At 39.6% G+C, this 24,150-nt stretch overlaps 1 long non-coding RNA gene across 2 annotated transcripts in view; it reads right to left on the bottom strand.

Moving 5' to 3' along the window:
- LOC121140255 overlaps positions 1-19,285 on the bottom strand; it is a 61,748-nt gene extending 42,463 nt beyond the window's left edge. For both annotated transcript variants that reach the window (XR_005877046.1, XR_005877045.1), the window contains exon 1: positions 19,177-19,285. This is a non-coding gene — a long non-coding RNA (uncharacterized LOC121140255). The remainder of the gene's footprint in view (positions 1-19,176) is intronic.
- Positions 19,286-24,150: the final 4,865 nt, after the last annotated feature.

The following is a 24,150-nucleotide window of genomic DNA, read 5'->3' as shown; positions in this document are numbered from 1 at the left end:
GTAAAAATATACCCAAACAAAATATTATGAAACAAAAATTCTCCTAAAATGCCACTGAGTTAATTTTGTGTGGGCTTTCTACTGTTAGGCATGGGGCCTGGCCTTAAGTGTGGTTTATATACCCAGTGAGACTCCTTTGCAAGCAGTTGTCAATTGGAGAAAGTTCCTGGTTTAGTGGTGTGAGCTGGTGTCTACTTCTCCCTCTCAGGGTTAGGATTCCATTTGACTTGGACTTGTTCATGTTGCTATAGTCTCTATGAGTTCATTTGTCTGTTAGTCACTATGCGTCTGGAAGACACTGATTCCTCAGTGTCACTCTGACTCTTACAATCTTTTTTGCCTCCTCTTCCTCATAGATTCCCCAAACCCTGTGGGGAGCAGTTTGATGGAAACATCACATTTAGGACTGAGGGTTCCAAAGTCTCTCACTGTCTGTACACTGTTCAGTTTTGGGTCTCTGTATTAGTTTCCATCTACTGTAGAAGAAAGCATTTCTGATGAAGCTTGAGGGAGACACCCTCTCTGCGTATAACAGAATATTGTTAGACATCATTTTATTGCTGTATTCCTTTAGCAGAAAAATAGTATTGTTTAACCACATGAGTATTGTAGCTGTGGGTTCCATTTCATGAGGTGGGTCTTAAGGCCCTGGTCTCAGGTCCAGCTTCTGCTTGCCCTCCTTATGATCTCCTGGCCTGGGGACTGCAAGCAGATAGACTCCTCAAGGCAGAAAAAGCCATCCGCAGTCTGCTGACATTGCTCTGCTAGTCCCACCTCCATCCACCAGGAGAGGTAGTATCTCAGAACCACCTGCACCCATCATGAGACCCACTGGAGTATTGGACCTGCTTGCACCAACCAGAAGAGAACCATGGACCCATATCCGCCAGAAGAGGAAGAGACCCCACCTGCACACACTGGAAGAAAGGATGGGAATACGAGAATATAAGGACATAATCAACAACACAAAAACTAATATGATGCCATCATGTCTAGGGACTCTACACCAGCAAGACCTGAACATTCCCAACACAGATGAAGTAGAAAAGAATAACCTTAAAAACAACTTCATGAAGATGATAGAGACCCTAAAAGAAGAAATGAAAGGAATCATTTAAAGAAATGGAAGAAAAAACAAACAAACAAATTCAAGGAATGGAGGAAAATACAAACTAAAAATTTCTAGAAACAATTCAAACAGTGCAAGGTTTGAAAGCTGAAATAGAGAAAGTAAAAAAAAAACACAGTATAAGGGAATGCTGGAATTAGAAAATCTGGGTAAATGATCAGGAACTACAGATACAGGCATAACCAACAAAATACAAGAGATGGAAGACAGAATCTCAGAAATTGAAGATACACTAGGAGAAATAGATTCATCTACCAAAGAAAATCTTAAGTCCAACAAATCCCTAACACAAAACATCCAGGAAATATGGGACACTGTGAAAAGACCAAATCGAAGAATAATAGGTAAAGAAGAAGGTGAAGAAACATACCTCAAAGGTGCAGAAAACATATTCAACAAAATCATAGACAATAACTTTCGCAACCTTAAGAAAGACATGCCAATGAAAGTACCAGAAACTTACAGAACACCAAATAGAGTGGACCACAAAAATATCCCCTTGCCACATAATAATCAAGACATACAGAATAAAGAAAGAATATTAAGAACAGCAAAGGAAAAAGGGCAAGTGACATATAAAGACAAACTTATCAGAATTACACCTGACTTCTTCTTGGAAACTCTGAAAGCCTGAACGTCCTGAATAGATATTATATAACTATTAAGAGACTGCAGACTCCAGCCCAGACTACTATATCCAGCAAAGCTTTCAAGCACTATAGATGGAGAAAACAAGATATTCCATGACAAAACCAGATTTAAACAATGTATATCCACTAATCCAGCCCTATAGAAATACTGGAAGGAAAACTCCAACATAAGGAAATTAAATACAGTCACAAAACATAGGCAATGGATAATCCCACGTTTAACAAGAGTCAAAAGAAAAAGCAGGGTAATTCCAGAAACAATACCACCACCACCACCAAATAAAAAACAAACAAGAATTAACATCCAATGATCCTTAATTTCTCTCAATATTAATGGCCTTACCTCACCACCTATAAAAAGGTACAGGCTGACAGAATGGATACAAAGACAGAATCCATGCTTCTGCTATATACAGGAAACAAACTGCAACTTCAAAGACATATGTTACCTCAGAGTAAAGGGTTGGGAAAAGCTTTTCCAATAAGATGGACCCAAGAAACAAGCTGTTATAGTTGTCCTAGTATCTAACAAATCAAAAGAGATGAAGGTTATTTCTTTTTTGTTTTCTGTGCCCCATTGATATATGATTTTTTTAAAATTTAAGTTAGAAACAAGCTTGTTTCACATGTCAATCCCAGCTCCCTCTCCCTACCTTCCTCCTCTGCCCTCCCCACTAGGTCCCCACAGTCCCCCACTCAATCTCCACTCTGATCCTCAGGGAGGGTGAGGGCCTCCATGGTGGATCTCCAGTGACTGTCAATTCATCCAGGACAGGGCCTAGGCCCTCACCCAAGAGTCCCAGCTGAGAGTACATCCATATTGTGGCATGGGCACTCAAAGTCTATTTGTATGCCAGAGATAAATACTACCTAAGGCCCCATAGATTACCTAGGCCTTCTCACTGACACCCATATTCAGGGGGGTCTGGGTCAGTCCCATGCTTTCCACACAGCCATCAATTCGGTGTCCAAGAGCTCCCACTTGTTCAGGTCAGCTGTTTCTATGGATTAAACCAGCCCACTCTTAACTACTTTGCCCATTCAGTTCAGTGTTTTTCTGTGGGTACCTGCCTCTACTTTCATCAGTTGCTGCATGAAGGTTCTGTTTCCCAGACTCTCTGGCAGTGGGAATGTATGCTTACACTCCCCTGATTCATGTCTAAAATCCATAAATGAGTGAGTACATACCATGTTTCTCTTTTTGTGACTGTGTTACCTCACTTAGGATGGTTTCTTCTGGTGCCATCCATTCGCCTGCAAATTTCAAGATTCCATTGCTTTTTTCCGCTGAATAGTACTCCATTATGTAAATGTACCACATTTTCTCTATCCACTCTTCAGTTGAGGGGCATCTAGGTTGCTTTCAGGTTCTGGCTATTACAAATAGTGCTCCTATGAACATAGTGGAACAGACATCCTTGTTGTATGAATGTGCATCTTTAGGGCATATGCCTAAGAGAGGAATTTCTGGGTCTTGTGATAGATTCCCATTTTTCTGAGGAATCTCCATACTGATTTCCAAAGTGGCTGTACAAGTCGTCACTCCCACCAGCAGTGCAGGAATATTCCCCTTTTTTTCACATCCTCTCCAGCATAAACTGTCTTTGGAGATTTTGATTTTAGCCATTCTGACAGGAGTAACATGGTATCTCAGAGTTGCTTTGATTAGCATTTCCCAGATGGCTAGGGATGTTGAGAACTTTCTCAAGTGTCTCTCAGCCATTTTAGTCTCCTCTATTGAGAATTCTCTATTTAGTTCTATACCCCATTTTTTTTTATTGTATCCTTTGGTGTTTTGGAGACTTGCTTCTTGAGTTCTTTGTAAATTTTGGAGATCAGTCCTGTCAGATGTGGGGTTAGTAAATATCTTCTCCCAATCTGTGGGGTGTCTTTTTTGTCTTACTGACTGTGTCCTTTTCCTTACCGAAGCTTCTCAGTTTCAGGAGGTCCCATTTATTAATTGTTGATCTCAGTGTCTGTGCTGCTGAAGTTATGTTCAGGAAGTGGTCTCCTGTACCAGTTTGTTCAAGGATGCCTCCCACTTTCTCTTTTAACAGGTTCAGTGTGGCTGGATTTATGTTGAGGTCTTTGATCCATTTGTATTTAAGTTTTGTGCATGGAGATAGACAAACCCTGTTCAACAAGGAAACATGGAAGCATCACCATCCCTGACTTCAAGCCCTATTATAGAGCTATAGTCCAGAAAACAGCTTGGTATTGGCACAAAAATAGACATGTAGACCAATGGAATCGAATTGAACACCCTGACATTAACCCATACACGTATGAACACCTGATCTTTAACAGAGAAGGTAAAATTATGCAATGCAAAAAAGGAAGCATCTTCAACAAATGGTGCTGGCATAACCGGAGGCTGACATGTAGAAAACTGAAGAAGGTTATTTCATGTTCATCACAGGAAAAATCCATCAGGATGAAGTCTCAATTATGAACATCTATGCCCCAAATACAAAGTCACCCACATTTGTAAAAAAAAAAACATTACTAAAACTCAAATCCTACATCAAACATTACACATTTATAGTGGGAGACTTCAACATCCCACTCTTAGCACTAGACAGGACCACCAGACAGAAACTTAGCAAAGAAACAAAAGAGATAACAGAAGTTATGGTCCAGCAGTCATCTATATTACATTCCATCCAAACACAAAAAAAATATCGTCTTCTCAGTGCCACATGGAAGCCTCTCTAAAATCGACCACATCTTCAACAATATAGCAAATCTCAACAGACACAAAAAATGTTGTGTCTCATTTTTTTGTATCTGTTGAGATTTGCTATGTTGCTTTTTGATAATGTAGCTGCCTTGCGACAGTAGAAGCAGTTACACGTAACCCCTTACCTCTCATCCATATTCTTGTAAGTAGCCCCCAAATGCTAATTGTTTTATCACTTTGAACTTTGAAGGTATTGTTACTTTGATCTGTTGTCAGTTTTTTATCTTTGTTGAGTAGTCATTTATTCACATCTCCTCAGAAACAGTGTCACAGGACAACTGCCTTGCTTTGTAAATGACATGATTATCTATGTTGAAAACGATGAATAATTAATGAAAGTGAGCTCATGGAACCTAAAAGTTGAGTGACATGTTAGGCTATCCCAAGGGTAATATGCAAAATATGGTGAGGATATGAAACACAAAAGTCAGTGGGTTTCCTAAATATCAAGAAGAAACAGCCAGGATTTGAATTATAAAAGAAAACATCTATAATAGTATCACAGAAGAACTATGTATAACTTTTTAAAAATCATGCAAGATGGACATCAGCCCCTCCAAGACCCCAACTACATTCACAAAAAAACAGGCAATATATAATCACACTTTACAAAACACCAAAAGAAAAAGGGAGGAGAAACTACACAAAATAACTTCACTAACAATACATCAAGCACAAACAAGGATCACCAATCAATGGTCATTAATATCCCTCAATGTCAATGGCCTCAACTTGCCTATAAAAAGACACAGACTAGCAGAATGGATACGAAGACAGAACCCTTCCTTCTGCTGCATACAAGAAACACATCTCAACATCAAAGACAGACGTTATCTCAGAGTAAAGGGTTGGGAAAAGATCTTCCAATCAAACGGTCCCAAGAAACAAGCGGGTGTAGCAATCCTAATATCTAACAAATTAGACTTCAAATTAAAATCAATCAAAAGAGATGAAGAAGGACACTTCATATTCATCAAAGGAAAAATACATTAAGACGAAGTCTCAATTTTAAATATCTATGCCCCAAATACAAAGGCACCTACATTCGTGAAAGAAACATTACTAAAGCTCAAAATGCACATAAAATCTCACACACTAATAGTAGGAGACTTCAACACTCAGCTCTCACCGCTAGACAGGAGCTCCAGACAGAAACTTAACAAAGAAACAAAAGAACTAATAGAAGTTATGACCCAACTGGGTTTAACAGACATCTATAGAACATTCCACCCAAATACAAAGGGATATATACCTTCTTCTCGGCACCACATGGAACCTTCTCTAAAATTTACCACATAATAGGAAACATAGTAAATCTCCACAAATACAAAAAAATTGGAATAACCCCCTGCATCCTATCAGACCACCATGCATTAACATTAGAATTCAACAATAACACAAATCGCAGAAACCCTACAAACTCATGGAGATTGAACAATGCACAATTGCACCATCCCTGGGCAAAGGAACGAATAAAAAAAGAAATTAAAGACTCCTCAATTTCAATGAGAATGAAGACACAACATACACAAACTTATGGGACACTTTGAAAGCAGTGATGAGAGGAAAGTTTATAGCACTAAGTGCCCACATGAAAAAAACTGGAGAACAGTCATACTAGAGAATTAATAGCACAGCTGAATGTTCTAGAACAAAAAGAAGCAAACTCCCCCAGGAGGAGCAGACGCCAGGAAATAATCAAATTGAGGGCTGAAATCAATCAAGTTGAAACCAGAAAAACACTGAGAAGAATCTATGAAACAAAGAGTTGGTTCTTTGAGAAAATCAACAAAATAGATAAATCTCTATCCAAACTAACCAAAAGACAGAGAGAGAGCATGCTAATTAACAAAATCAGGGATGAAAAATGGGACATAACAACGGACTCTGAGGAAATCCAGAGAATCATCAGGGCATATTTTGAAAATCTGTACTCCACAAAATTTGAAAATTTAAAGGAAATGGACAATTTCCTGGATAGATATCACTTGCCAAAACTAAATCAAGAACAGATAAACAATCTAAACAGACCTGTAACCCCTAATGAAATAGAAGCAGTCATCAAAACTCTCCCAAACAAAAAAAGCCCAGGCCCAGATGGCTTCAGTGCAGAATTCTACCAGAAATTCAAAGAAGAGCTAATTCCAATACTCCTCAAAGTATTCCCCACAATAGAAGCAGGAGGCTCACTGCCAAACTCTTTCTACGAGGCTACAATTACCTTGATACCCAAGCCACACAAAGACACAACTAAGAAAGAGAACTATGGACCAATTTCCCTCATGAACATTGATGCAAAAATACTCAATAAAATACTCGCAAACCGGATTCAAGAACACATTAGAAAAATCATCCACCATGATCAAGTAGGCTTCATCCCAGGAATGCAGGTTTGGTTCAACATTAGAAAATCTATCAATGTAATCCACCATATTAACAATCTGCGAAAGAAAAACCACATGATCATCTCACTAGATGCTGAAAAAGCCTTTGACAAAATCCAGCACCCATTCATGATAAAGGTCCTAGAGAGATCAGGGATAATAGGAATATACCTGAATATAATAAAAGCAATATACAGTAAACCAACAGCTAACATCAAACTAAATGGAGAGAAACTCAAAGCAATTCCTCTAAATTCAGGAACAAGACAAGGCTGTCCACTCTCTCCATATCTCTTCAATATTGTACTTGAAGTTCTAGCTACAGCAATAAGACAACAAAAGGATATAAAGGGGATACAAATAGGAAAAGAAGAAGTCAAACTTTCACTATTTGCAGATGATATGATAGTTTACATAAGTGACCCAAAAAACTCCGCAAGGTTACTCCTAGAGCTGATAAACACCTTCAGCAATGTGGCAGGATACAAGGTAAACTCAAAAAAATCAGTGGCCCTATTATATACAGATGATGAAGTCACTGAGAAAGAAATCAGAGAAACATCACCCTTTACAATAGCCAAAAACAGCATCAAATATCTGGGGATAATGTTAACCAAGGAAGTGAAAGACCTGTATATCAAGAACTTTGTGTCTTTAAAGAAAGAAATCAAAGAAGATACCAGAAAATGGAAAGATCTCCCATGCTCTTGGATTGGTAGGATCAACATAATAAAAATGGCAATCTTGCCAAAAGCAGTCTACAGATTCAATGCAATCCCTATCATAATTCCATCACAATTCTTCAAGGACCTGGAAAGAACATTAGTCAACTTTATATGGAAAAACAAAAGGCCCAGGATAGCTAAAACATCCCTATACAATAAAGGAACTTCAGGAGGCATCACCATACCTGACTTCAAGCTCTATTATAGAGCTATAGTCCTGAAAACAGCTTGGTATTGGCACAAAAATAGGCAGGTAGACCAATGGAACCGAATCTAAAGCCCTAATTTTAACCCACACACCTATGAACACTTGATTTTTGACAAAGAAGCTAAAACTGTACAATGGAAAAAAGAAAGCATCTTCCACAAATGGTGCTGGCATAACTGGGTACTGGTATGCAGAAGACTGCAGATAGATCCATGTTTATAGCCTTGTACAAAACTTAAGTCCAAATGGATCAAAGATCTCAACATAAATCCAGCCACACTGAAACTTTTAGAAGAGAAAGTGGGAGATACTCTTCAATGAGTTGGTACAGGAGACCACTTCCTAAACATAACACCAGTGGCACAGGTACTGAGATCGACAATTAACAAATTGGACCTTCTGAAACTAAAAAGCTTCTGTAAGGCAAAGGACACAGTCAAAAAGACAAAAAGGCAGGCCACAGAATGGGAAAAGATATTCACTAACCCTACATCTGACAGAGGGCTAATCTCCAAAATTTACAAAGAACTCAAGACACAAGTCTCCAAAACACCAAAGGATCCAATTAAAAGGTGGGGTACAGAGCTAAATAGAGAATACTCAGTAGAGGAGGCTAAAATGGCCAAGAGACACTTAAGAAAGTGCCCAACATCCTTAGCCATCAGGGAAATGCAAATCAAAACAACTCTGAGATACCATCTTACTCCTGCCAGAATGGCTAAAATCAAAAACACCGAAGACATTTTATGCTGGAGAGGATGTGGAGAGAGAGGAACACTCTTCCACTGCTGGTGGGAGTGCCGACTCATACAGCCTCTTTGGAAATCAGTATGGAGATTGCTCAGGAATATGGGAATTAATCTACCACTAGACACAGCCATTCCACTCTTAGGCATATATCCAAATGAGGCAAGTTCATACAACAAGGGCATCTGCTCCACTATGTTCATAGCAGCATTATTTGTAATAGCCAGAACCTGGAAGCAACCTAGATGCCCCTCAACTGAAGAGTGGATAGAGAAAATGTGGTACATTTACACAATGGGGTATTACTCAGCAGAAAAAAACAATGGAATCTTGAAATTCGCAGGTAAATGGATAGCACAGGAAGAACATCCTGAGTGAGGTAACCCAGTCGCAAAAAGACAAACATGGTATGTACTCACTCATATATGGATTTTAGATATGGATCAGGATAGTGCCAGTCTGCACTTCCACTGATAGAGAGTCTGGGAAACAGGAAAGAACCCAAAAGATATGCATATATGTATAGTACCCAAGAGAAGAGGATTGAGACAAGATCCTCTGAATGCATGGGGAACACGGCGAGGGGTAGGGGGGAGTGGGACCTGGGAAGAAGAGAGGGGGTGAAGAGGAAGAGAGTTGGTCATGGGGGAACAGGAAGTGGAGGGGATGGGGGTAGAATAGGGGGAAGAGGGAATCATAGGATCGAATACAGATCAGGCACCAGAGTGACCTCGAGTGATCTAAAGGGATAACACCAATTGGCAAGCTAAGCAATAGTGGAGAGACCACCTCGAATGCCCAGTCCTGATAATGAACTCGATGTCTATAACCATCCGGGAGCCTTCATCCTGTGACTGATGGAAGCAGAGGCAAACACACAATTAATCACTGAACTGAACCCAAGGAACCCAGTGACAGAGAGAGAGGAGTGATGAGCAAATTGGCAAAGAATGGGCTGGCAAAACCAGCAGAGACAGCTGATCTGAATAGGGGAGAGCTCTTGGACCCCAGACTGACAGTGGGGAGGCCAGCATGGGACTGTTCTGGACCCCCCGGGTGTGGGTGTCAGCGAGAAGTCCTGGGCAACCTATGGGGCCCTGAGCTGTGGGTCAGTGTCTATCCCTGGTATACAAACAGTCTTCGTGTGCCTATAGCACAAAGAGGGATGCCCTCTCAGCCTGGACTCTTAGGGGAGTGCCTGGACCCTACCCAGAGTAAAATGACAGACTCTAGATATCCCCTATGTGGAAGGATTTGGCAATAGGGTGGGAGGGGGGGAAGGGGAGTGCGGGAGGAGGGGAGGGAGAGGGAACTGGGATTGACATGTAAAAAAATCATGCAAGGTAAGTTTGCAATGCATAAAACTATAAAACAGTGATGAAAAGGTTGGACAAAGCTTGTTTGTGGATAAGCAAACAGTATGTCTCACATGAATGTAATTCTTGAATGAGGAAGAGTTTAGAATGATCTCTGTGGCAATAGATGAGTTTGGGGCACCACATAAAGTTATACTTAGCTTAATGTAGACCATGATACACATAGCAACATTTATAGATATATGTGTGTGAATTGGTTACCGTGCACGAACCTATCTCTTTAATTTGATAGAGCCTATAGACAATGACATCCCAGAAGCAATGAGCAACCTAGCCCCCTAGTTTATTTGATTTTTAATCCAATTAAAGAACTATGACACCTTTAATAATGACTTATTCTAGAACTGAGAAAATGCACACCTTATACCTGATATATCTTATTGTGTAAAACATAAGGAGATGGAAAACAAACAGTGAAACTTTTCAAGCCTCTTATGATGGACTATGTCAAAGGCACACAGAATTTAAAATTTGAGTGATGAAATCAATAAAGTATCACTGAATAATAATCAAAGCATAAAATAAATGTTCATTAGTCCACATGTATGTAAATGAGCAATTGAATAAACTAATAAGTAGAGGATAATAAACAAATTTCCTATGTATAATTATTTATAGAGATCTTCTCTTTCAATAATGTACATCCCAATTTCTCATTCCTTAGGTGTGGGTTGTATGATTCAATTTTCTCCTAAAGATATGGTGTAGAAAGGTGGGAAATCTAAAGGTATGTTTCTAGAGAAGACTTTTGAAGCACTTATTTTAAGAAAAATGGTCAATGACAAACACACTGACAGAATACACCCTTAATGGGATGTGACAAGAATGTACTTTGCTCTGCCATTTTCTTCCCCTCAAAATGCATTACCCTACTTTGACAATGATAATTACATCAGAAAAATTCCGAGAAAAGGAAATGTTATAAAATATGTTGAAAACTTCCAAGTTCATTTGAAAAAAAACAAGAAAAGTGGGGGAAACTGTGACACGCAAGATGACTAAAGGAAACACCAGGAAGAAACATAATGCAGTATTCTGGAACAAGAGAAAAAAACTTAAGTGGAAGTTAAGGACACATAACCTTAGATAATGAGACAAAAGATACTTAAAGCATGTAAAATTGGTATGAAGTACAAGGCAGTTCTACTGTCCACTATAACTTTGAAAATTTAAAATGTACATGTGCTGAAATATTTCCAAACAGCTTGTCTTTCCTTCTAGAACATTCTCTGGAGATCTTTTTATATCCTTGTTCATGAATGACCAGGAAGAAAGAGAGGCCTGTTAAGCCAGCTTTCCTTACCAACGGAGGCCTGTTTCTCTCTATCTCATTTTCTGCCATTAGTGATTATGAGGAATGGTGACTATTAGATTAGTCACTCTTACCAACATGGCTTTATACTTCTTTAATACCTTGTGACTTTGGTGGATTCTTCTTGCTTTTTATTGGGTTAATCTTAACCTGTTTGTTCATGATTCACCATCCAGAAAAGAACCTCTGGAGTAAATACTGATCCTCACCTTTCAGGAAAGTCGGCCAACTTCTAGTAATTATATCAGTCTGCGAAGGTCTCAGTTCCCCTTGGTGCTGAGCTTCCAATTTTTTCTTAAATGTCTCCCTTGATCCTTTTCCTCAAATTTATAATCTGTCAGTCTGAATTACAGTCTTCAATACTGATAGGCCAGCATGAACATGCTCAAGGTGAATACCCCATTGAAAGAAGGGTGTTTGGATTAAGAGAGTCTCTTTGGACAGCTGACCTGAGCTCAAGAAAGCTCACAGGCACTGGACAACAGTCAGGGAGCCTGCATGGGACCAACCTAGGCCCTCTGCACGTGTGTGACAATTGTATAGCTTGGTCTCTTAGTAAGGCTTTTAATAATGAGAACATGACCACTCCCTAGTACTTAGCTGGCTTTTGGTAATCTGTTCCCCATGCTGAATTACCTTGTAACCCCTCCATGTAAGGAGAGAATCGTACTGCCTCAACTTCATACACCATGCTTTGCACAAGCTCATGAGAGGCCTGTCCCTTTCTGAATGGAGGTGAAGGAGGAGTGGCTGGTGAGGGGGTAGGAAAGGGGAGGGCATGATAGGAGAGGAGGGAGGGAAAACTGGTTGGTATGTAAAATAAATGGAAAAATGGTATTTAAATTTAAAAAAAGAAAAAATAATGCAGGGGAAAAAGAGAATCTCTTAGTATTTACTACACATTAATTTGGATTAAGTCTCCATAACCTAAAGAATATTGAACACAGAAAAAGTATGGAGCCAAAGAATTTTGAAGGGGTGGGGCTAGAATATTCTATGCCAGCTAGAGAAAGACAGGTTTGGAGATGCAGAGAAGAAAGGGAGGCATTATGATGCAGAAAAGCCTATATCTAGCCTTGGGACATGTAGGCTACCTGGTCTGTTGCTGCTTGATCCTGCTGGCAAGCAGCTAGTCTAGCACCTGATAATCTATTGTCTGGGACTTGACTGGGATCTGTTCTTTCACAAGACTTGGTTCTGGTCTGATGTGATTTCATGTGAGCTTCATTGGGCCTTGGTTCATGTGCTTTGTTGAAATGCCCTTGGTCCTATGTACACGGAGGTTCTGTCCCATCTGATCCTGTAGCCCCTTAGTCCCAAATAAACAAACAGACTTTATTTAATTATAAACCATTTGGCCAATGGCTGAGGCTTCTTATTGGCTAGCTCTCTCTTAATTATTAACCTATTTCTATTAAACTATGTATTGCCACAAGGCTGTGGCTTACCTGTAATTCTCCAGTATGTTACTCCTTTGGTGGCTACATGGTGTCTCTCTGCTACTGTTCTCTATGTTCCTTTTTCCAGCATTCTTCTAGTCTGTAGCCCCACCTGTACTTCCTGCCTGGCTATGTCCTGTCTGCCCATTGACTGAAACAGCTTTATTCATCAACAAATATGAAAAACATACATTTACAGCATACAGAAGGATCTGCTCCAGCAGTCCTATCCTAGCTGGAGGACACAAACACCAGAAGTGTTTGGGATCTCTGATCCTTGGTTTAGTTTCTGAATGATTTTAGGGTTATCTCTTCAGAATTCCTGTCTTCCATGTAATCACCCCAGAGTCACTGTGAGGTTCTGTTGGATCTGCCTACCTTTCTGACTTGAGTCCTAACTCAGGCATAACAATTGTACCCATTCCCCTGCCTTTTTATTTCAAGCACTGGCCAGAGCCCAAGCATGTTTTCCCTGATAATTTGCACCCCACTCTTTTTCTAAAGCTTCCCTCTCCACAATGTGGCTAATACCCCTACCTGAATAACTCCTATAGTATGGCCATCTCTGTTTCTGTTCTCTGTCTTCCTCCTCTAGAGTGCTGCTGAGACTTGCAGTTTTCCTGCCTTGGATATTTTTTTCTTATAAACGCTTATAAAATTGTCCTTGAACATTCTTCTGGACAAAAAGAAACTGTACAATACTCTTATCATGGATACACATCATTTTAATGCATTTATTAAAGACCATGAAATATACAACCCAAAGAGTAGACTTGATATAATCTCTGACCTTGCTCAGATGGTAATTGTCTTAGTTAGGGTTTCTGTTGTAGTGAAAGATACCATGACCATGGAAAGTCTTATTTATTTATTTATTCAAATATTTATTTATTTGATTTCATTTTACATTCCAATGAAAGTTCTTCTTCCCATCCCTCCTTCTGACCCTCCCACCTACCCTCAGCCCACCACCATCTACTCCTCCCAACAGGTAAGGGCTCCCATGAAGAGTTGACAAAGTCTCTCTCTGGCACATTAAGTTAAGATAGGACCAAGCCCCTCATCACTGTGTTAAGGTTGAGCATAGCATCCCACCATAGGGAATAGGATCCAACAAGCTAGTTCATGCACTCAGAGTAGATCCTGGTCCTACTCCCAGGGACCCCTCAGATAGCCCAAGATATAGAACTGGCTTCCACTGGCAGAGGGTCTAGTTTGGTACTGTATAGTCTCGACAGTTGTTGGTCCAGAGTTCATTAGTTCTTATGAGCTTGGTTCAGTGATCTCTGTAGATGTCTCCATTATGATCATGACTACCCTTGCTCATGTATTCCCTCCTCCTTTTCTTTGACTAGATTCCTAAAGATTGGACTGGTGTTTGGTTGTGGATCTCTGTATCTTGTTCCATCAGTTACTGGATGAAGACTCTATAATGATAGTTGGGGTATTTACCAACCTGATTACAGGGGAAGATCAGTTCAGGTACCCTCTCTGCAATTGCTAGTAGTCCTAGCTGGATTCATTCTTTTGGATTATTGGGAATTTTGCCAGCACTAGTTTTCTCCATAACCCTATGGTGGCTCTCTCTATCAAGGTATCTCTTTCCTTGCTCTCCCTCTCCATACCTCCCCCCACCATCTCATTCCCTCATGTTCTCATTCCCTATCCCCTCCCCTTTCCTCACCACCTCACATCAGGAGATCTCATTGAATTCCTCTTCCAAGGGCAATCCATGAGTTCCTCTCAGGGTTCTCCTTGTTACCCAGCTTCTCTGGAGTGGTGGACTGTAGTCTGGTTATTTTCTGCTTTATATCTAATATCCACTTATGAGTGAATGAATACTGTGTTTGTCTTTCTAAGTCTGGGTTACCTCACTCAGGATTTTTTTCCTAGTTCCATCATTTATCATCAAATTTCATGATTTTTTTACAGCTGAGTAGTATTCTATTGGATAAATGTACCATATTTTCTTTATCTGTTCTTTGGTTGAGGGACATCTATATTTTTCCAGGTTCTGGCTGTTACAAATAATGCTGCTGCTATGAATATTGTTGAGCAAGTGTCCTTGTGGTACAATTGAGCACTCTTTGGGTATATGTCCAAGAGTGGTAATGGTGACTCTTGAGGTAGAGTGATTTCCAGTTTTCTGAGAAACTGTCATACTGATTTCCAAAATGGTTGTAAAGTTTATACTCCTGTCCTCATAAGCTGTCCTCAGTATTTTTGACCTTAGGACCATGACAGCTTTTGTAAAAGAAAGCATTTAATAGGATGGTTTGCAGTTCAGAGATTTTGTCCATTATCATTATGGCAGTACGTGGTGGCTATAGACAGACAAGGTGCTGAAGAAGTAGCTAAGATCCTACATCTTGATCCATAGGCAACACGAAGTGGTGTGAGACACTGGGTGTGGCTTGAGCATATTTGAGACCCCAAAGTCTGCCTCCACAGTGACACGCTTCCTCCAACAAGGCCATACCTACTACAAAAAAGCCACATCTCCCAATAGTGCCACTCCCTATGAGCTTATAGGGGTCAATTACTTGCAAAAGACCATAGTAATCATTTGAAAATATTGACTTATTGTGAATACCACAAGCACTGTAGTGATTCCATGTACTAAAACTCAGGGAAATTGGAGGAAAGGGGTATGTGGGAACTCTGATTATCACTTAATTTTTTCTGCAAACCTAAAAGTGTACCAGCAAAATGTATTGCACCTACACACACACACACACACACACACACACACACACACACACACACTGCAAAAAGCATAAAAATCTAGTTTAAATACTTAAACTCTCCTAAATCTGTCTTTTCATTGTGAAAACTGAGTATAGGTGAAAACAAACAAAGAAAGAATTATAAAAGTGATTGGAGAAAAGACTCAGCCTGGAAGAAGTTTCTCAAGCTTTAAAACAAAGTTTTGCAGTGAAATTTATTGTGATTGGCCAGCACAACAGGAAGGATGTCAGTATGGAAAGACTGTGACCATCTGGGATATTATATTGATGACTTTCTCTTCCCCAAATCTTGTTATTCAGTAAAGGGGTATTCTGCTGACTCAGTTTTGTAACATCAAGCAGAAGAGGCTTCCTGGCTTCTGTTCAAACACAAGCCACCTGTGTTTTAAGGTTCATTAAACTCTTTAAACTAGTCAATGGTGATCCTCCATTGCTTCATTAACAGAGACAAATATTTGAATTTGCGAAGGAACAGTATTCTGTTGATACTAAGTAAAAGAGGTTTTGAGTTACAAGGCCAGATGTTGGTGTCCATAGAAGGTCACAGGCTTGCAGTTAACATCATCCCATATTTGATGCATAAAACCATATTTCCATAAAGTTCTGATGGCCCATTCCAGGTGCCTACTTCTGCCTAATAAAGTATCCCCAGTGTTCAGGAGTGAAGAAAGCATTGGTTCATTTTGATTTTGATTTTGAGAGTTATGAATTAAGAACAGGTTTGGCTTTCATGGAGATTGGGGGAGATACTATTCTTGGATTCATCATTCTCTTACACAACTGTGACAGCAAGAGTTGAAGCATCCACACCTAATATAGCTTCTTTACACACATGGACAGGGACCTTTGATGCATTTGTCTTTCCAGATGGTGTCTCATCCTCCAAAGATGTTGACTGGACTTCTTGTCCCATGATGGTCTCAGAGGAGTCACACTTGTACCTCTTATATAGCTGCTGGCTTCCCATGGCAGAAGTAATCTTGCATGGCTGTTCTCAGAGTCAGGCAGTAGAAACTGCCATCCCTTATGAGTTGGGACTAGAAATTATTTTTATTTTATTTGTTTGTTATATATTGACATGCATGCATATCTGTGTGCCAAGTGCATGACTGAAGCCCACAGTGGCCAGTAGAAGGTGTTGGGGTCCTTAGAACTGGAGTTACAGGTGTTTGTGAAACACCAGGTGAGTGCTCAGAACCACACTTTGGAAATGCTCTTGACCACTGAAACATCTCTTCAGTCACAACTAGAGAAATCTTAACCACTTCTGCTCTGCTATTATATGCTCATCAAAGTAGTTCTTGAACCTCCCTACAGCATGGGAAATATTCTTAAATGTGAAAATTTTCCTTCATTGTTATTCTGTATTTTAGGGATGCAAGAAAAGTAGGTACTATTTAGTGTATGTTCCCATTTCCTTTTCTACATTTGATAAAACTATGACCAAAGCTATATGTTATTTGGTGAAGGTACCTTGGCAGGGACTAGTGTTCAGACAAGTAGTGCAGTGTTCTGTCACCCCAAACACTTCAGAAAAGAGGGGACCAGTTTTATATGTAGGCATTTGGAGGAGTATCTATCCTCCATCCCTTAATACTATTGGTGCCTGAAACTCACCCCATATGGACTAAGCTAGTATTATTTTTCATGAAGAGTAACTATATTAAGTGCATGTCATTATGTGGGAGCATAATGAGAAGGAATCTAGATATAAAATTATTACATTTTGGGATAGAGTCGTTCCTTTGCCAAGTCTTCCTTCCCATGTGGAACATCCTGGAGACTATGGTAGGTTTTGAGACTGCGATATTGATGGAATTTCAAATGGGGACATTTACAGATGGTTGGGAATCTCTATGGGAGAGATGGGCCAGGTGACTCTCAGTTGGTGTTTCTGTATTTAAAATGCCAACTCCCACTAAGAACTGATAATGAAATAGCTGCTGTTTTGTCTGCAGCTTAGCATTTTTGAAATTCAGGTGGACACAGAGGTATGAGTTAGACAAGCCAAGAAGGAGCAATAAAATGAAGAAAAAAATTGGTGAAGTGTCAAAGTGGAAAACAACTCAGAACTTGCTGCAGAATGGGTGTTACTATACACATCACTGATTATCTGAATTTAAAAAAGCAGGATCCTGCATGCCACAGATGTTCCGCATAGAAAGATGTCAAACCTGAAATGACAGAGCTAGCAATCAAAGATATTGTGCATCAGAGAATGCAAAATGCAACAAATTGCCATTTACCATCAGTAAATTCCATCTGATTGCTGTGCCCAGACTTAAAGATAGGACACTGTATCATAGGTGACCCAGTTTTCTGAGAGAGCAGTACTAGTTCCTCTGCCTGGGACATCTAAACAGTATACAGCAGGTGTTTCAGTGTACAACCAGCAGTAAGATAGATAAACAAAAATTAACACTCTACCCTGTTATGAAGTGCCTACAGTCTTACAGGAGTTCAGGTTGGAGTTTTGCTGAGTTACTATGGAGATGGTGGCCTTTTAGATACTCCATTATATTATGGAAACAACTTGGACATTTTCAGTTACCTTACCTTACTGCCTGTGATACCTGGGGACAAATATCTAAAATACTATCTGGTAACCATTGGGGCAAAAGATTTGTGAACCATAGAGACAAGAAATACTTTAGAAATGTACTGTATCTAACATATTTGATTTGATTTTGTTTAACAGGAATCTTCATTTCATCACCTTACTTGTCTTAGTCAAGTTCTGGTTATAAATGGATGAATAAAATACAGTCCACTGCCCTGGAGAAACTTCATCAACAAGAAAATAGGTGATAAACTCAGTGCTAAATACATTAAGGAGGTCATGTGGGCTTGAATGTGGTAAATCAGGGGAGGTATCATTGATCAGTCTTAAGAACAAGTGGGAGAATGCCAGGTGAACAGGGTGATGGGGTGGTGAACTAATCTCAGCAGAGGTCATGAAATACTCAAGCATCTCACAACATGCACATAAAATTGCCAGTGAGCACTTGGCAGAACCAGAGAGGTGTGTCTATGTGTGGGTTGGAGGACAAGCAGGACAGGAACATGTGATGCCAAGTGACAGCCTAAAGCTTAAAAGTAGGTTGTTTTTCTGAATGACAGGGATGAGTGAATCCCATGGTGATAAAAGCTATAGCTCAGAGCATTCAATACAGGTAAAATTGCACTAAATGAGGAACGAAAGTCTAGGGGCCACCAATGCCCCCAAATACATTATCCCATCGTTTTGTGAAGCCTGTGGAACATGTGAAAAGTGATCTTATATTTTATCTCTAACCTCCTTTACTTTAGCTTGTCTCTAGCCCTGAAACATATTGTGTTTACCCAGATATTTGCTCTTGTTCAGCTTCCTTAATCAAATCTCCTGACCTGTCTTTTTCCATTGCTTATTTATACATCTAAAAATACTCATTTTGCACTTTAAAGTCTCGATTTTACTCTTTAACCCCAGACCTTAAAATTATGACCTTATGTCATATCCTTATTTCTTTGGGCAGGTAAGAAGTCTCGTGTTTGGGTTGGATTTCCCCTTATCATTTTAAGTACATTTCTGTTATTATAATATGAGAATATTTTATTTCTATAACAAGGTTCCAGGTGAAACTGTCTTAATTTTATATATATATATATATATATATATATATATATATATATATATATCTGCCTCATTCCAACTCCTTTGGAAAATCGATTTCACTTACCACCACAGCATGACAGAAGAGCTGAATTTGTTGACCTTTGGATTATCTACCTTCTCATCCTACGTGGTTTGGTTAGTTTTATGGGGTGACAGGAAGCAGAGTGGAAAACGAATCTGCAGGGACAAAGAAAAGGCTCATAAAACACGGCAGGCATAATGCTGAAATTCCAGTGTGAAACTGCACCTGCCTTAATTGGGTACAACAATGAAACTGCTGCATATGAAAAAGACACTAGAGCTGGGGAAAGAGTTCAGTAGGAAAGCTCTCTTCCAGATGTTTGGATTCACAAAGCCATGTGTGCATTCCATCGCCATGGTGGTGGCTATTTCAGTTTCTAAGGCAGTGTGTCATAGTGGTGATGGGCATATCCAGTTTCCTACTTATTGGTGCTATGGTTTTCGGGTATGTTATTTGATTCTTCTGTGTTCTGGACTATAGTCTTAGCTGCTATAACAAAATACTTTAGACTGGGTGGTTTGTAAACAAACCAGAGTTTGCTGCTCTCTGTTCTGGAGGCTGATATCTAAGACTGAGATCTGAGTTGGTGCTTTAATGGTTCATAGAGCTGTCTTCTTGCTGTGTCATGATAGGGCAATAGAAACATGGGAATACCCAGGGGCCTCTTTTGTAAGAAAATTTAATAGATTGCCCCATGGGGATGTTGTCTTCATGAACTTATCTTCTAATAAAGATGCACACTTCTTTATTTCTTTAAGTTGGGGTTAGGGTTCTAACATGAATTTGGATGCAGCATAAGATTTCACTCTTTAGAACTCTGAATCTTAGGCTCTCTGTAAGCTGTGAGTGAAAACAAATAAACAAACTCCTTAACTTTGTATATGGAAATGTCTCAGTGAAATTCATTGGTATGTGCAGTTAATATACATTAAGACATATAATTAAAATACTAGATCACACACAAAAAACATGTAGGAGTATCTTCCTCCCTTCAGGAGCTAATCCTAAAATAAGTATTGTCTTCATGGTAATCCAAGGAAACCATGGTAACTAATATTAAGGAAGGAGGAAAGTCAGTATGCAAGTGAGCATTAAAGAATAGGACCAGGGTATAGGCTAGTGATGGAGGGTTTGCCTGCACATATAAATGTGAGGTGACTCCTGGTATCACCCATACCCAAGAAGAACAGGATGGGTTGAGAGAGTCTATATGGGTTAAATTCTACTGAGACTTCTGTGACACAATGTAGAGCATGCCCACGTGGAAGACAAGGATTCTGGGATGTTTGGTCACAGTGTTCTGTCTATCTTGGCTAAGGGATACTCTCAGGATGTATCTTCCTAGCACATGTAATCTGTTCTTTGAATCATTCAATAATGTGTCTGCAAAATAACTGTACTAGGAAGGTAGTGGTATGGGAATGAATGACGAATGTTTGGGAATGTGGCTGAGGTGCCACAGCACCAACTATGAGAATTATATATAATGGCATAGACAGCCATGAGGACATGGACTAGTAACAAAAACCCAAGACTTGGAAATCTCTTGGTGAATCATCTGGTCTTTCGTGCCCCTATTACACAGACTCCAGGTCTTTAGAATCAACCTTGACACAAATGCTGACCAATGCACTGTAGTCACCCTTGTGGAAGAGTTCAAGATGCTCCACAGTCCTGAGACACATGCAGCCCAGTTGAGCCTTTTAGAGCATGTTGGAAGATACCTCCTTGTAAGCTCCTCAAAAACAGCAGGATTACATGTGAAGTGCTCAGTGTCACATGATTCTAAACTGGAAGGACTGGAAATGGAAAAATCAATGAATAGAAGGCTACACATTTGGGAAATTTAATTTATAGTGTTCTTTTTAATGCCATTTTGACAAAGACAAAAAGCTATAAAAAGACAGGAGAAGGCTTCCTCTATGTGAAAAAGAAACATGGTTTCTCAAACTTCTTTATCATCACAGCTGTTTCTTTCATCATTTGGATTTGAGGAAGCAGAAGACAGTGCTAAGAAAACCAATCTGAGCTCAACTGATAACTACATCTAGAATTGTATACCTCAACCAGCAATAATAACTTACCTACCAGAAGGACCTTCTCATGTTAATCATTTCAACTTATCAGCTATTGTTTGGAGCAGATACTTTCCCAGGTCCAATTAGCCACAATGGAGAGTTCATGGGTCAACAAGTTAATTGTTTTCTTATTATCATTCTTCAATCATTTATTACCTGTCATTGAAACATAGGGGCCTACTGTTATTTGGAACAGAAGTGTCCTCTACAGGCTCATGTGTTGAGGACACTCAGCCCCCACATAGTGACCCTGTCTGTGACCTATGGAGTCTTTTGGTCTGAAAGCATGGCTGACAAAGGTGGGTACTACTCTGGCTTTTCAGTGTTGTTCTCTGGCCTGTTTCTGCCCAAGTCCTCTCTGCTCCTGCCTTCTATTATAATAGAAGCAACTGCCTCATGCAAATGTTGTCTCATATGCAAACTTTTCCCACTGCTGTGCCTTCCCTGCCTTAATCAACCAGAGCCATGAGCCAAAATATATGTTTATCTAGCTGGTCCTCATGATGATCAGGAAAGCAGTCGATACACACCTATCTTCAACCTGAACACCAGCATGTGAGCCTTCTATCAAATACCCAAACCCTGTAAGTTTTATCTCAGACTGAGATGGTCAATGAGAGAGTACCCATGGTTCCAAGAGTTAAAGTAAGGGGCTTTCTCTCAGGTATGAGCCTCTGTAATCTCTTCTGGGAATTTATTTTGTAATTCACTCAGTGTTTTTATTAGTTCTTTGGATATTTTGTATGTTTTAGTATACTTAGAACTTATTTAAAATTTTTCTATAATACATTTTATCACATCCTTTCCCTTTTCCCAACTCCTCCATTGTCCTCCCACCTCCTTACCCACTTCAATTTTATTTTGTTTCCTCTCTCAACAAAGAATCCTGTCCCCCAACTCCCGACATCCCCCTGCTTGGATATTCCTGGGCCTGCTCTGGGCCTATAGTGAACTCACCCTGTCAGAAAGGACAGCCCGGTGTCTGGCCATACCTCAGTCTTGGCTTCCTTTTACCCCCCCCTCCTCTTCTTGAGGTAAGTGTGGGTTCTGCTCAGGACCCCAACTCCTTATATCCTCCTGCTTGAATCTTTCTGGGCTTGCCCCTTACCTAGAGTTTCTCAGACCCACCTGTACCCACTGTGAGATCCATCCATCGGAGTATTGGACCTGTTTGAACACACCAGAAGAGAACCTTACATCTGTACCCACCAGGAGAGGAAAAGACCCCATGAGATCCCACTGGAAGAAGGGATGGGAAGATGGCAATACAAAAACAAAGTCAACAACAGAAAAACCAATATGACCTCACTAGAGTCTAGGGACTCTACACCAGCAAGACCAGAACATCCCAACACAGATGAAACAGAAGAGAATGCTCGTCAAAACAACCTCATGAAAATGATAGAGGCCCTCAAAGAATATATGAGAAAATCCCTTAAAGAAATAGAAGAAAAAAAACAAACAAAAAAATGCAAAAAAATCAACAAATTTCTTAAAGAAAGCCAAGAAAAAACAATCAAGCAGATGAAGGAAACAATTCAAACAGTCCAAGACCTGAAAACAGATATAGAAACAGTAAAGAAAACACAAACTGAGGGAATGCTGGAATAGAAAAGCTGAGTAAACAGCCAGGAACTACAGATGCAGGCATAACCAACAGAATACAAGTTATGGAAGATAGACTCCCAGGTGCTGAAGATAAACTAGAGAAAATAGATTCATCGACCAAAGAAAATCTTAAATTCAACAAATCCTTAACACAAAGTGTTCAGGAAATATAGAACACAGTGAAAAGACCGAACCTAAGAACAATAGGTATAGAAGAAGTCGAAGAAGCCCACCTCAAAGGTGCAGAAAACATATTCAACAAAATCATGGAAAAAATTTCCCAACCTGAAGAAGGACATGCCTATGAAAGTACAAGAAGTTTACCAAACACCAAAAAAAAGTCCCCTTGCCACATAATAATCAAAACACCAAACACACAGAATGAAGAAAGCCTATTAAGAGCAGCAAAGGAAAAAGGCCAAGTAACATATAAAGGCAACCTATCAGAATTACACTTGACTTCTCCATGGAAACTATGAAAGGTAGAAGGTAATGGATAGATGTTCTACAAACACTAAGAGACACAGACTCCAGCCTATACCATTATTCCCAGCAAAACTTTCAATCACTATAGATGGGAAAAACAAGATCTTTCATGACAAAACCAGATTTACACAATACATATCTACAAATCCAGCCCTACAGAAAGTTCTGGAAGGAAAACTCCGACCCAAGGAAATTAACTACCCCACAAAAATATAGGCAATAGATAATCTCACTTTACAAAAAAATACCAACAACAACAAAAAACCAGAAATAGGAGAAAAACTCACACACAATACCACGACCAAACACTAATCCAAAACACACAAGAAACAACAATCAATGGTGATTAATATCCCTCAATATCAATGGTCTTAACTCACCCATAAAAAGACACAGGCTAACAAAATAGATATGAACACATAATACATCATTCTGCTGCATACAAGAAATTCATCTTACCTTCAAAGACAGATGTTATCTCAGAGCTTGGAAAAGATTTTCCAATCAAATGGACCTAAGAAGCAAGTGGGTGTAGCTATCCTAATATCTAACAAATTAGAATTCAAACTAAAATTCATCAAAAGAGATGAAGAAGGTCATCTCAAATTTATCATAGGAAAACTCCATCACGATGAAGTCTGAATTCTAACCATCTATGCTCCAAATACAAAGGCACCCACATTCGTAAAAGAAACATTATTAAAACTCAAATCACACATTAAACTCCACACACTTGTAGTGGGAGATTTCAACACCCTACTCTCACCACTGGACAGGACTACCAGGTGGAAATTTAGCAAAGAAACAAAGGAACTAACAGAAGTTGTGACCCAGTTGGGTTTAA

Source organism: Mesocricetus auratus, unplaced genomic scaffold (genome assembly GCF_017639785.1).
Source record: "Mesocricetus auratus isolate SY011 unplaced genomic scaffold, BCM_Maur_2.0 Super-Scaffold_100004, whole genome shotgun sequence".
Classification (NCBI taxonomy): domain Eukaryota; kingdom Metazoa; phylum Chordata; class Mammalia; order Rodentia; family Cricetidae; genus Mesocricetus; species Mesocricetus auratus.
The sequence above is the reverse complement of the archived record's forward strand: the minus strand, read 5'-3'. Positions and strand labels throughout refer to the sequence as shown.